Source organism: Harmonia axyridis, chromosome 4 (genome assembly GCF_914767665.1).
Source record: "Harmonia axyridis chromosome 4, icHarAxyr1.1, whole genome shotgun sequence".
In the NCBI taxonomy this organism is placed as follows: Eukaryota; Metazoa; Arthropoda; class Insecta; order Coleoptera; family Coccinellidae; genus Harmonia; species Harmonia axyridis.
In genome coordinates, this window is record NC_059504.1 from 46,987,969 (window position 1) to 47,000,935 (window position 12,967).

At 38.7% G+C, this 12,967-nt stretch overlaps 1 protein-coding gene and 1 long non-coding RNA gene across 8 annotated transcripts in view; both read left to right on the forward strand.

Annotated features, from left to right (window-relative positions):
• LOC123679192 (whirlin) overlaps positions 1-12,967 on the forward strand; it is a 210,712-nt gene that overhangs the window by 46,309 nt on the left and 151,436 nt on the right. The gene's annotated exons all lie outside the window — the stretch shown is intronic.
• On the forward strand, positions 506-1,528 carry LOC123679195. Its single transcript, XR_006747366.1, has 2 exons — positions 506-742; positions 803-1,528. It is a non-coding gene; the product is annotated as an uncharacterized LOC123679195 (long non-coding RNA).

Consider the following 12,967-nt stretch of genomic DNA (forward strand, 5'->3'; position numbering starts at 1 on the left):
ACTACCGAACAATTAGCCTCATGAGCCATTTGCTGAAGTCTTTTTTGAAAATTATTCACCAGAGGATATACGTGTTATGTGAGGAAAACATGGGCGATACACAGTTCGGGTTCCGACGTGCTACAGGTACTCGGGAGGCTCTTTTTTGTTCCCAGGTGCTGTTTCAGAGATGTAGAGACGTGAATGCAGACATATATGCCTGTTTCATAGATTACCAAAAGGCGTTTGATAGAGTGAAACATCAAAGGCTGGTTGAGATATTGAAGAAGATAGGAATAGATGATAAAGATCTACGCATCATTAAGAATCTATATTGGGGGCAGATAGCAAAGATCACATTTAAAGGTGAAATGTCTGACAATATCCTCATAAAACGTGGCGTAAGACAGGGCTGCATTCTGTCACCATTGCTGTTTAATGTATATGCCGAAGAGATTCTCAGTACTGCGCTTCGTGACGTTTCGAGTGGTATCAGTGTGAACGGAAGAAAACTGAATAATTACTATGGGCGTACCGCAGGGAAGTATTCCTGGACCGATCCTGTTTATTGTTTACATCAATCGGCTACCAAAGGCCAAAGTTTCAGCAAGGCACTCAATGGGGATGTTTGCAGATGATACCAACTATAGGCTAAAATCCTCTAATATTTCAACAGCTATTGAAGACTCTAATAATGTACTGAAGTCGGTGGGAGACTGGTTTCGTAACCACAATCTCATCTTGAACATCGACAAGACACAATGTATGTTCTTTTATAGTGAAAGATCTAAGCTGCTCCATCCATTGTCTATAAATATTTCAGGTAATAATCTCATGGTCAAGGATAGTATTGTTTTTTTAGGAATTGTAATGGATAAACACTTGAAGTGGGGACCTCACATTGAACAACTTAGAGGAAGACTAAATTCTGTATGTTACATGCTTTTTATGTTGAGAAATCAGGTTGATTTTGATTTGTTGAAACTTGTATACTTTTCTAATTTCCAGTCAATTCTATCATATGGGATAATCTTTTGGGGTAATGCTTCTCATGTTTGTGATTTGTTTGTGATTCAAAAACGGGCATTGAGAACTATATTAAATTTAGGCTATAGACAGTCTTGTAGGGGTTTTTTCAGAAGCAATAATATACTTACCATCTCTGGTTTGTACATTTATAGATTGTTGATTTTTTTCAGTAAACAAAATCATTATTTTGAATCGTTTAAGAATTTAAATAATACAAGAAGAATGTTCCCTTTCTATGTACCAGTTCATAAGACCACCCTAAGGGAAAAAAGTGTTGAATGTATGGCAGTAAACTTATTCAACTTATTGCCCTCACAAATAAGAAATCTCTCTTGTCACATAAAATTCAGGAAAGCTTTATATGTCTTAATTTTAAGTTGTGAGCCTTACAATATTGATGAATTCAAACAGTTTTGTAAAATTTAGTTGATTAGATAGTTACGTTTTTTGTATTTTGACTTGTTCCATCTTTACTTCTTTATGTGTAATTTTATGGAATAAATAAACATTATTATTATAAGATACGCAGATGACACCGTATTATTTTGCGATAATCTCTCGGATCTGCAAGGGCTTGTGAACAGATTGGTCCGGATAAGTCAGGAGTTTGGTATATCCATTAACATCAAAAAGACGAAGTTCATGATAGTCAGCAAAAATTCCACATTACAAGGACAACTTTACATCGACAACAGAATGGTAGAGAGAGTCAAAACAATTTCGTACCTCGGCACTACGCTGAATGATGAATGGGATCATTCGAGGGAAATTCGCTGCAGAATTGAAAAGGCTAGAGCAGCTTTCATTAAAATGAAAAAACTTTTCACGAGTCACGACCTGAACAAGAAGACCAAAATACGACTTCTGAAGTGCTATGTCTTTCCTGTGCTTCTGTATGGGGTGGAGTCATGGACGCTTACTGAAGCTTCGTGTAAGAGGCTTGAAGCATTCGAGATGTGGCTCTACAGAAGAATACTCCGAATCAGTTGGACAGAGCACATGACCAATGAGAGGGTGCTAATATTAGTCAACAAGAAAACTGAAATTGTTGACACCGTGAAGAGGAGGAAACTGGAGTACTTGGGCCACATCATGCGGAATGAACAAAGATACGGCCTTCTCCAGCTAATACTGCAGGGCAAGGTTGAGGGAAAGAGAGGTCCCGGCAGGAGGAGAATTTCGTGGCTCAGAAATTTGAGAGTCTGGTTCTCGGAAACAACAATTGGCCTGTTTCGTGCAGCAGTGAATAAGGTCACAATAGCCAGAATGGTCTCCAATATCCGATAACGGATTGGCACTATCAAGAAGAAGAAGACTACTTTCTGTGGGGCTATGTGAAGTCATTAGTCTATGCGGATAAGCCACAATTCCTTGACCATTTGGAAGACATCATTCGCCGTGTTATTGCCGATATACGGCCACAAGTGTTGGAAAAAGTCATCGAAAATTGGACGTCCAGATTGGACTACATCCGAGCCAGGCGTGGCGGTCATATGCCAGAATTATATTTAAAATGTAATGCTACAAGATTATCTTGCGGATAAATAAAATTCATGTCAATCGAATAATCCATCGTTGTTTATTGCAATTTAAAGTTCTATAGCTCTAAAATAAACACCCTTTATAATAAATAGCAGAATTGACATAAATACGTTCACTAATGTTGGTTGGGGGAGACATATTACTGTACAGGTGTCCCAGATTTGATGCTCACTGAAAGACATGTCAGATTGATAATGTCAATGAATGGGTGCTGAACAAGAAGATTAGTTGGAAGGACCGCATCATATTAATGACGGAAGATCGACTGGAAAGGGGAGGAAAGACAAATAAGCGTCGGGAAGGCGAGGCAAAAAAAAGACGTGGAAAACGATGTAACAATCTACCTCTAGAAGGCGAGTTAAGATGAGAAACTGGAACTGAGTCTACTTGAAAGAAAAAAAAGGACAAAAACACGAATTCAGGTAATCAATTTATCGCGTCGTCTTGTCCCTGTCCAATCAATGATTTTAATTGAACTGGAAGCAATCAAAATAGAAATTAGAGAAGAAGTAGAAGTTCGTCTTTCAACATTTCATTTCCAGAGTCCACTGCAGCAGCACCCTCGAGCGGAAACCGAAATTTCAAGCTAGATAACGACCCTCGACTCACGAAGGAAACTGACTGTAATGGAAAACGGCCCTTTCCATCCGTCCTGCTTATCTCCCCGAAAAAAAAAGAACGATAATCTCCGACTTCTGACTCGGTCACGCTCAGCCGTCCAGATGAATCGTGAGAATTTCCATCTCCTAGAACAGAGATTGAATCGCGGAATGTGAATATCTACGATTTTGAAACGCCCTTTGAAACGGTTATAAATGACCGTCCTAGTGCAATAAGTCTCGTAAATCGTCTGGACAAAAAGTCATCCATATGGTTCACAGATGGATCAAAAACAGAGAAGGGCACCGGCATTGGGATATATGAGGATCTCTAAAGCCCTGGGAAGTGAGCCCTCGATTCTACAGACCGAGATAATGGCTGTTGTATGCGCCCAGGAGTGTCTCAAAATGAACCTCAAGAGGGCGCCTATCTACATCACCACGGACAGCCAAACCACGCTGAGATCCCTGGAATCATGTTGTCAGGGGTCTCTGCTGACTTGGGAGTGCCGTAACACCATAAAGCAACTGGCCAGAGGAAAAAAGGTGACTCTACTATGGGTACCAGGGCACTGTGGGGTTGAAGGAAATGAAAGAGCTGATGAACTTGCAAAAAGTGCATCAAGGTTAAGACCTGCTGGACCTGAGCCTTTCTGTGGGATAGGAAAAGACCAATACAAAGCTGCAGTCCAGCTATGGGAGTTGAACAGTAGGACAATCCACTGGACTAACACTCCTAGACTTGCTCAGGCAAAGAAATTCGTGAAGATTTCACCTACCTACGACAAAAAGCTCCTGAAGCTGTCGCGAGCAGAGCTTCGGGTGATGGTGGGACTGCTGACGGGGCACTGTCGGTACAAACATCATTTGTACCGTATGGCAAAGTCAGCAGACGAGATTTGCAGGCTCTGTGGATCGGAAGTAGAAACGGCTGAACACTTGTAATGCAAGTGTCCAGAGCTGGCTGGCCTAAGAACCATTCACATGGGCGAGCCGGTCCTGGATACCAGAGAGGTAACGGCCAAGGCCCATAAGGAGGTTGTCAATTTCATTAACGTCGTTGCCGACCTCCCTGGGTTTCTATGAATGAGTAGGGTAGTGAACAAAAGATCTGCATGGTCGCAGTTCCCGGAAGGCTAACCGAAGCAAAACGACACTAGTTCAAATAATAATAAAAATAATCAAAATAGAACTTAGAGAAGAAAAAGTTCCTCTTTCAACATTTCATTTCCAAAGTCGACTGCAGCAGCACCCTCGAGCGGAAACCGAAATTTCGAGCTAGATAACGACCCTCGACTCACGAAGGAAACTGACTGTAATGGAAAACGGTCCCTTTCCATCCGTCCTGCTTATCTCCCCGAAAAAAAAGAACGATAATCTCCGACTTCTGACTCGGTCACGCTTCGCCGTCCAGATGAATCGTGAGAATTTCCATCTCCTAGAACAGAGATTGAATCGCGGAATGTGAATATGAAGCACCCTCGGATTTAATAGTCCTCTCCGCTGGAAAAAGTTCTCCAATTTACATCTCGGAATTGGTTAAGTTCCCCGCTTTGTAGCCGGCACTCAGACGGAACGGAGATCGTTCTTTGACGGAATCAGCAACCTCACGGTGTAATTAGCACGAAAATACGGGAAATAAGCATCATCCAAGGATCGCCCGGGCGTAGATCAACATTTTAACGACGGTTCCTTTCATCTGAGCGCGCGAAGGGGATGTTGCGAAGGCTGAAGAAATCCGAGATCAAATTTTCCATACTGAGAAAATGAGTCCTAAAAGACGAATTCATTCAGTTTATCTTTTATCCCATCGTACTTCTTCCGGATCCTCTTCCGGTTAAAGTGGGGTATCCATATCGTGGTCTGGATTTCACAGCCCTGTTTCAATGACATATGTCGAGCAGAACTGTCATCCGAAGTGTCATATGTTTAGTGGAAGGTTAACCATTTAACAATATGGTCGTTTATCTACTACTGAAAATACTACAAATGATTATGTAGTGATTACGTTTGGTTCATTACGGGCAGACAATGGTCTACATAACCCTTGATTTGAGCGTACAATTGGTAAGACAGTGAAAGAAGAATCTGGATCTGTTACTGATGTCTTAAGGCCCATACATTATCGAATAGCAGGCTCGATGAAAATATTGCTGGTATGTATAAGTGAAGAATACTAACTGACCAAGAAACTGCAACACCCACAAGGAGCTGTTTAAATTTGAATTTTTCTTTTGTGAAACATAGGTAGTATAGCAAGGAGTAAATTATTGAATTTGGTGAAGAAAATCGTGAAGATATTTTCATGTAAACAATTGTTTACAATTGTTACTCAAATAATGTAGCAGTTTTTCAAGTTTTCAAATTTTACAACAAACCAGCTCTTCGAGGAGATCCAAAGTCGATGTTTAGTTGTTGTTAAAATGTCTAGAGCATGTGTACGCGGAATTTATCGCCAGCTACATAAGTGAATTTGAAAGAGGTCGAATTATTGTTCTACGGGAAGCGGGGTTATCATTTCGAGCAATCGTTAACCGTACGAACAGAAATCCAACTACTGTTATGAGATGTTGTCAAACGTGGTTTGATAATGCCCAAAATCGAAGAAGAGTAGGCATCGGACGTCGAAGGGGCACAAATGAAGTTCAAGATCGACGTCTAAGACTTATTGCCATTAGAGACCGATTTGCGACAACTCGATCTTTGGTTGACGAGTGGTTAAGAGAACAAGGCCATCCTGTAACTGTCCGAACGGTTTACCGCCGGATAAGGTCTTTTGAACTGCAGCATTATCGACCCCATCTTGTGTTACCTCTGACGGTTGACCATCGCCGGCAACGATTACAGTGGTGCATAGAACGTCAACATTGGAATGTGGAATGGCATCAGGTCGCCTTTTCTGATGAATCTCGATTCTCTTTGGGCTCACATGATGGCCGAAGAAGGGTTAGACGACGTCGGGGAGAAAGACGTGAACCTCAGTTTGATGTTGAGCTTCATGTACACCGGGCAGTAAGCGTTATGGTATGGGGTGCCATTACGCATGCAAGTAGGTCATTTTAATTGTTTATTCGAGGTAATATGACAGCGCTGCGTTACTTTCAAGAAACAGTGAAGCCATATTTTCACCCTTACCTTAACCGGCTCAAGATTCCAATATTTCAGCGGATAATGCCCGACCTCATATGCCAGAGTTAGTTATACTTTTTCAAACGACCCATGTGAATCTTTCGCCATGGCCGCCCAGATCCCCTGATCTTTCACCCATAGAGCATATTTGGGACATTATGGGTAGAGGGTTTGGAAATTTACTTCAGTCCCCAAGGACTTTGCTCTGCTCTGAGACATGAAGTACAGAGTTTTCTTCGGTACTCTAATAATATCTCAGAATCAATGATATGTGAGCTCAATGATTTGATTGAGCCTAACTCTCAGAATGTATATTTTTTGATAAGTTCTTTCTATAGATTCATTTTCAAAAATCTTTCGATTCAAAGTGTTTCTGCCCAAAAGACACTTGGACAGCGCCCTAACGATAGTGAGCAGTTGGTCCGAATACTCCAGCGCCAGTCTCCTTCGTGGTTAGAGAACCATCTTTGTACCTGAGAAAGCGGTAATAGTGATATGAAAAATGATGTTTTCCTACAAATGCTATGGAAAGTAGCATATTCTCCATAGATTACTCAATTTCAAAATTATGTATTGCTTATACTGTGAGAAATATTACTCCACACGGAACTTTGCCCACACCTTGCTTGGTAACCCAATGGAATTGGGCTTTTGAGAAGTCGTTGGAAACGCAAGAGATGAACAGATACTGTCAATGAAGGCCATTTTGAATTGAGTTTATTTATTTATTTATTTATTCATAACAAGAACATATAAAGGTAAATTAATACCCAAAACAATGTCCACTAATCAACATTGATTTACAGAAGTGCAAATACTTACATAGAAACAAAAAAAAAGAACAAAATTTTGATATTCAATTGAACAATTTTTATCCTTCATAACTACTTGTGATCTTTCTTTAAAAAAGGGAAAGTGCAAATACCTACATAGAAAAAAAAAAAAAAGAACAAAATTTTGATATTCAATTAAACAATTTTTATCCTTCATAATACTTGTGATCTTTCTTTAAAAAAGGGAAACAAATGATTTAGCGAAAATAAACAAAAAAAAACAATCATTTAAGTAGAGATACCTCTGAAGTGGTTACCCAAACATCTTTTGACATATTCGTGGCTGTGACCAATTACATCCACTAGATCCTTGAAACTGTTACAACGACCAAGCATTCTAATAAAAAGTTAATAAAAGTTAGGTACATTACTTGAATTATTTAAATGTGTGCATTTGTAGGAAAAATATAGTGTGCTATATGTGAAAATAGTATATTTTGCAACAAGTGGGGAAAGTCCAACTTTTCTCGCGAGTGTTTGTGGCACGAGCCTGAAAGGCAAACACACGAGCGAGAAAAGGACTTTCTCCACATGTTGCACACTATACTTCTCCTATAACTGCACAAATTTCAATAATTCAAATAATGGACTTGATTCAAATCAAAATGGCCTTCCTTTACAGTATGTGGTAATTTATTGCGTTTCCATAGAAACGACTCAAAAGCCCAATTTCATTGGTCTACCAAGCGAGATGTGAGCAAAGTGCTGTGAGAAATAATATTTCCTACAGTATGAGCAATACATAATTTTGAAATTGAGTAAGCTATGAAGAATACGCTACTTTTCATAGCAGTTGTAAGAAAAAGTCCTTTTCTTACTCGTGTGTTTGTGGCACGAACTTCCACACTCGTGAGAAATGTTGGACTTTCCCTACTTTTTGCACAATATACTATTTCTATTCAGTAACGAATTGGAGTCTTCAGAAAGACCGAATATTTAAAACCATATGTTTTAGAGCAAGAGTTATTCCTATAGATGTAATGAATCACCATCAAATTCTCACTAAATCATCTCGAATTGATATTCCCAGAATACCTAGTATAGCATACACCTCTATTGTATCATATACAAAACACATACCCTAATCTTGAAGCGCCAAGCAAACTTTATTGGAGGAAGAAGCAAAACGGCAACACAATACAAGACTATCAATCAATGTTCGCCCTAATATCCAACAGGAGCACCTGTCTGCGTATGCGGCAAGTGATCAGGACTGGATAGGTCGATCTCGCTTCGAAAACCCCGCAGATTTGCGGTGTTTTCATTACGGTCGCAGATGTTCTTAGAATGCCCCGTCATCCGAGATATTCGATTGAGATTGCGATCCTTTTTTTGCGGAACTTTTACTTACCGGAGAAACATCTTCTTTATGTTTGAACGTTTTGTGGTCCTAGCATCTGGATGCTATTTGTAATTGAATGGTTTGAAATTGGTGTTACATGATTGCTGAGGTATTTTTTTCACATGTTTCAGGAATTTTTTACAAAATCGATCAGTTTAGTGAAGTTTAATTGTTTGAATTTAAGGCAGAAACATATTAGACACGACGCAACAGGACGCTGGTTAGACCCGATCGACGCGTCGATTGGCCTTTTGTGGATACCTCATTTGACGCGTTAATTCACTTTTGTGAGTACATCAGTTCGCCTCGCGGTACAGAGTGAAAATAATAAGTGAATAGATTATTCAAATTATTACGCGTGAACAATAATCAGAATGTATAGAGGTGAACAATGATCAAAATGCATGGCAGTTCTTCTGATGGAGCACAGCACTAACTATGTTACTACTATGTCCCCACAGGAAATATTCGGCACACGAAACCTTTATGAATAGGGAGCAATGTGGTGAATTCCATACTCTTGTCAAATCAAGACGGAAAACAAAGAATAGCAATAATTTTTTCATGTATTCAATGCGTGAATGACCTAGACAAATCGATGACGATCTGGATCATCCAGATCAGTAGCCGTCAACCAGCGTCAAGTTGTGCTACAATGTTTAAAAGTAAGATCAAAGAAATCATAGAGTCACGATGTTTTTTTTTCAAAAATAAGACGATAGCAGAGAATAGTATATTGTGCCAACAAGTGGGGAAGTCCAACTTTGACCACGAGTGTGGAAGTTTGTGGGACGAGCCTGAAAGTCGAGTGCTGCAAACACACGAGTGGAAAAAAGGATTTCTTCACATGTTGCACACTATACTTTTTCTACAACTGCTATGGAAAGTAGCGTATTCTTCATAGCTTACTCAATTTCAAAACTATGTATTGCTCATACTGTGGGAAATATTATTTCTCACGGCACTTTGCCCAGACCTCGCTTGGTAGACCAATGAAATTGGGCTTTTGAGTCGGTTCTAGGGAAACGCAATAAATTAGTACATATTGTCAACGAAGGTCATTTTGATTTGAATCAAGTCCATTACTTGAATTATTGAAATTTGTGTAGTTATAGGAAAAGTATAGTGTGCAACATGTGGAGAATAGTAAATTGTGCAACAAGTGGGGAAAGTCCAACTTTTCTCGCGAGTGTTGCACATGTTGCACACTATACTTTTCCTACAACTGCTATGAAAAGTAGCGTATTCTGCATAGTTTACTCAATTGCAAAACTATGTATTGCGCATACTGTGGGAAATATTATTCCCCACGGCACTTTGCCCACACCTCCCTTGGTAGACCAATGAAATTGGGTTTTTGAGTCGTTTCTATGCAAACGCAATAAATTAGCACATACTGTCAATGAAGGTCATTTTGATTTGAATCAAGTCCATTACTTGAATTAATGAAATTTGTGCAGTTGTAGGAAAAGTATAGTGTACAACATGTGGAGAAAGTCCTTTTCTCGCTCGTGTATTTGCGGCACTCGCCTTTCAGGCTCGTGCCACAAACTTCCACACTCGCGAGAAAAGTTGGACTTTCCCCACTTGTTGCACAATATACAATTTCCTAATCTGCACAAATTTCAATAATTCAAGTCAAATCAAAATGACCTTCGTTGACAGTATGTGCTGATTTATTGCGTTTCCATAGAGACGACTCAAAAGCCCAATTTCATTGGTCTACCTAGCGAGGTGTGGGCAAAGTGCCTTGGGGTTACAGTATGAGCAATACATAGTTTTGAAATTTAGTAAGCTGTGAAGAATACGCTACTTTCCATAGCTGTTGTATAGGAAACATAAATTCCATAACAGCTTGACAGGTATGTTAAGGAATGTCTTAGGGCTTTAACGTATAGGAAAGACATATTTCCAAATTCCTTTTTTTTCATGGTCACCCTACAGTGATTGCTCAATTTATATTCATTCGAATAAGATAGGCATCAACATATGATTGAACTGAAATAACATCGATGCAATTAACACTTCTATCACAATCTTTTCAGAATTCTTATCAAGAGTAGAACAACTAAAAAGTCACTTGAGTAGTTCTTAGGATACTACTCTTATACAAGAAAATTAAACTTCTAAGTTCTAAGTATATTGTGTCACAAAAATATTTTTGGCCTTTCTTCTCAGAATTTCATTTCAGTGTGAATTGATTCGCTTCTCTTCAAATAGCATCTGTGAACAACTACTAGTGTTTTTATTGAAGGCTATTCAACCTTCAGACAAATCTGGGGTTTTCGTTATTCATTGAGAAAGTTGTTTTTAAGGACAGATTTTTTCAAAACAATGAGCATATTTGACATCCAAAATTTTTCAAATACATTCACATCACGAGCTCAAACAAATGGAAGGGTATCAGAAAAGCTCCCTAATTTGTAATTGTAAATACCCACCCAAGAAACTCACTAGTTAGGCCAAATCCAGACTCCAATTTCCTCTTGTCTTTCCAGCAAAACCATTTAAGCCTCATTGATTATCAGTCATGGCAGACGCACAGATGTGTTGTGTCTCCATTACGAAATCTACCTACTACCCCAAGCCTCCTTCCCTAAGGAGGTACGAGATAAATTCAAGCTTTAGGTATTTAATGAGAGGGACGCATTCTAAATGAATAAATTGAAGACGAGAAGGCTATCTTGTGTCTTGAATGGGTGCTGATAATGTTATTGGGGTGTATGGTAGGAGCTTGAATTACTCCAATTATTCGCACTGTTAGTTAACACAGAATATACAGGGTTGGTCAATAGTACTCGATCGGTAGATCTTCTTATTCTTCTTTATGTACCTTGTCATTTCGAACGTTGGCTATCATCACAGCAATCTTGAATTTATCGCCCACATTTCTGAATGATTCGATTGATCGGTAGATCCCTTTTGTAAAATTTCCACATTTAAACATGTTTTAGCCCTTTTTGAATTATTATAATGTTAAGTTTTGGCAACGTCGCGGATTCTGGGAAATCGAGACGTATGTTTTGTCAGATCAAGTAATGAAATGTATCGGTTATCGGAAAGAATAGTTAAAAGGTTGTTAGTATAATGTTTTCGGTGTTTAATGAAACGGTTTTGATTACATTCACGGACATTTCAAATATATTAGGATTACAGTTCATTAGAAGGTCAGTTTGCATTGTATAAGTCCCATTTTGTTCCATTTCAATCCTTATACCCTGTTCCTTTACATCCTTATACAGTGCGGTGCTGTGTGGACGCAGAGAGCAGTTTATATTGGTAAGATTATTATAACATCATTTTTTATTGGTTCAAATAGGGAAAATGCAACAAAACATGTGTTTTCCGTATGGATCCAATTACTTCGAAGCAGAAGTAATTGCTCGTAAGTTGAAGGTAATCATTATTAATACAGATTGAATAATATGCTTTTACTTCTACCGTAGTGCGTTGTGACTTTTTCACCAATTTTTAAAGTTTTCTTGGTGTAACTTTTTCATTTTTTTGTGAAATGAGTCCTATGCAAAGTATGTTTAATTTGAACATTTTAGTTGTCGACTGCTGTGGTTCGAATCAGATGAAAAGGTGAACACTTCTTTTTTTATTTTTAAAAATTTCGTCGGCTAAGAGTGTAAATCTGCTATGTCCATAATGAACAATTTCACAGGAGACCAAAAAAACCGTACAGTACAGTGTTATAATAATAATAATAAGAGAGTTTATTCATGAGAATACATTCAATAAACTCTATTGAATGTATTTTCATGAATAAACTCTCTTATTTTTATTATTATAACACTTACTGTACGGTTTTTTTGGTCTCCTGTAAAATTGTTCATTATTGACATAGCAGATTTACACTCTTAGCCGACGATTTGGCAGTGACCCGCAAATCGGTGCGAGTTTGCCAATGCCTTGAAAATGCGTTTTTTGGCAATTTAATGAAGTGCTGGCGGTTTATGTTAGTGCACAAATGCCTCCGGGTTCGCCCATATATCTTTTGTTAATTTTATTCTAAAGAGTTCTTCTGGGAATGTTGTACACTTCGGAAGCTGTCTGTATTGAAATATTTTCATTTCGAACTGCGTTGATTGCTCGGATTCGTGTTTTTCCGTATAATTACTATATTTCCTTGCATCCAACTTCTTTTTGTATCGACGACCCATAATTGTGCCTCAAAATAAAACAGGTGAAACAAATTTGATATGTGGCAATGTCTCCCGCCAAAGGGCCACAATAGAAAAATTTTCCGAAATGTGAAAATCCACTCAACCAAATGTTTTCAGATTTTTGTAACGTGACGTTTGATGAATGTAAAGTAAGCTGCTAAATATATTTCGATGTACCGTTCGCCATATTTTCTGCACAACTCCTAGTATTTCGCATATATACCCACGTTAAAAAATTACCCGCTCACATAACATACCGTAGCACACCATTCAAAGTACGCCAGACGACTGCGACGGTTGCAACATGTAGGTATATAGTGTGGTTAAAGGTTCCGATTCGTGATT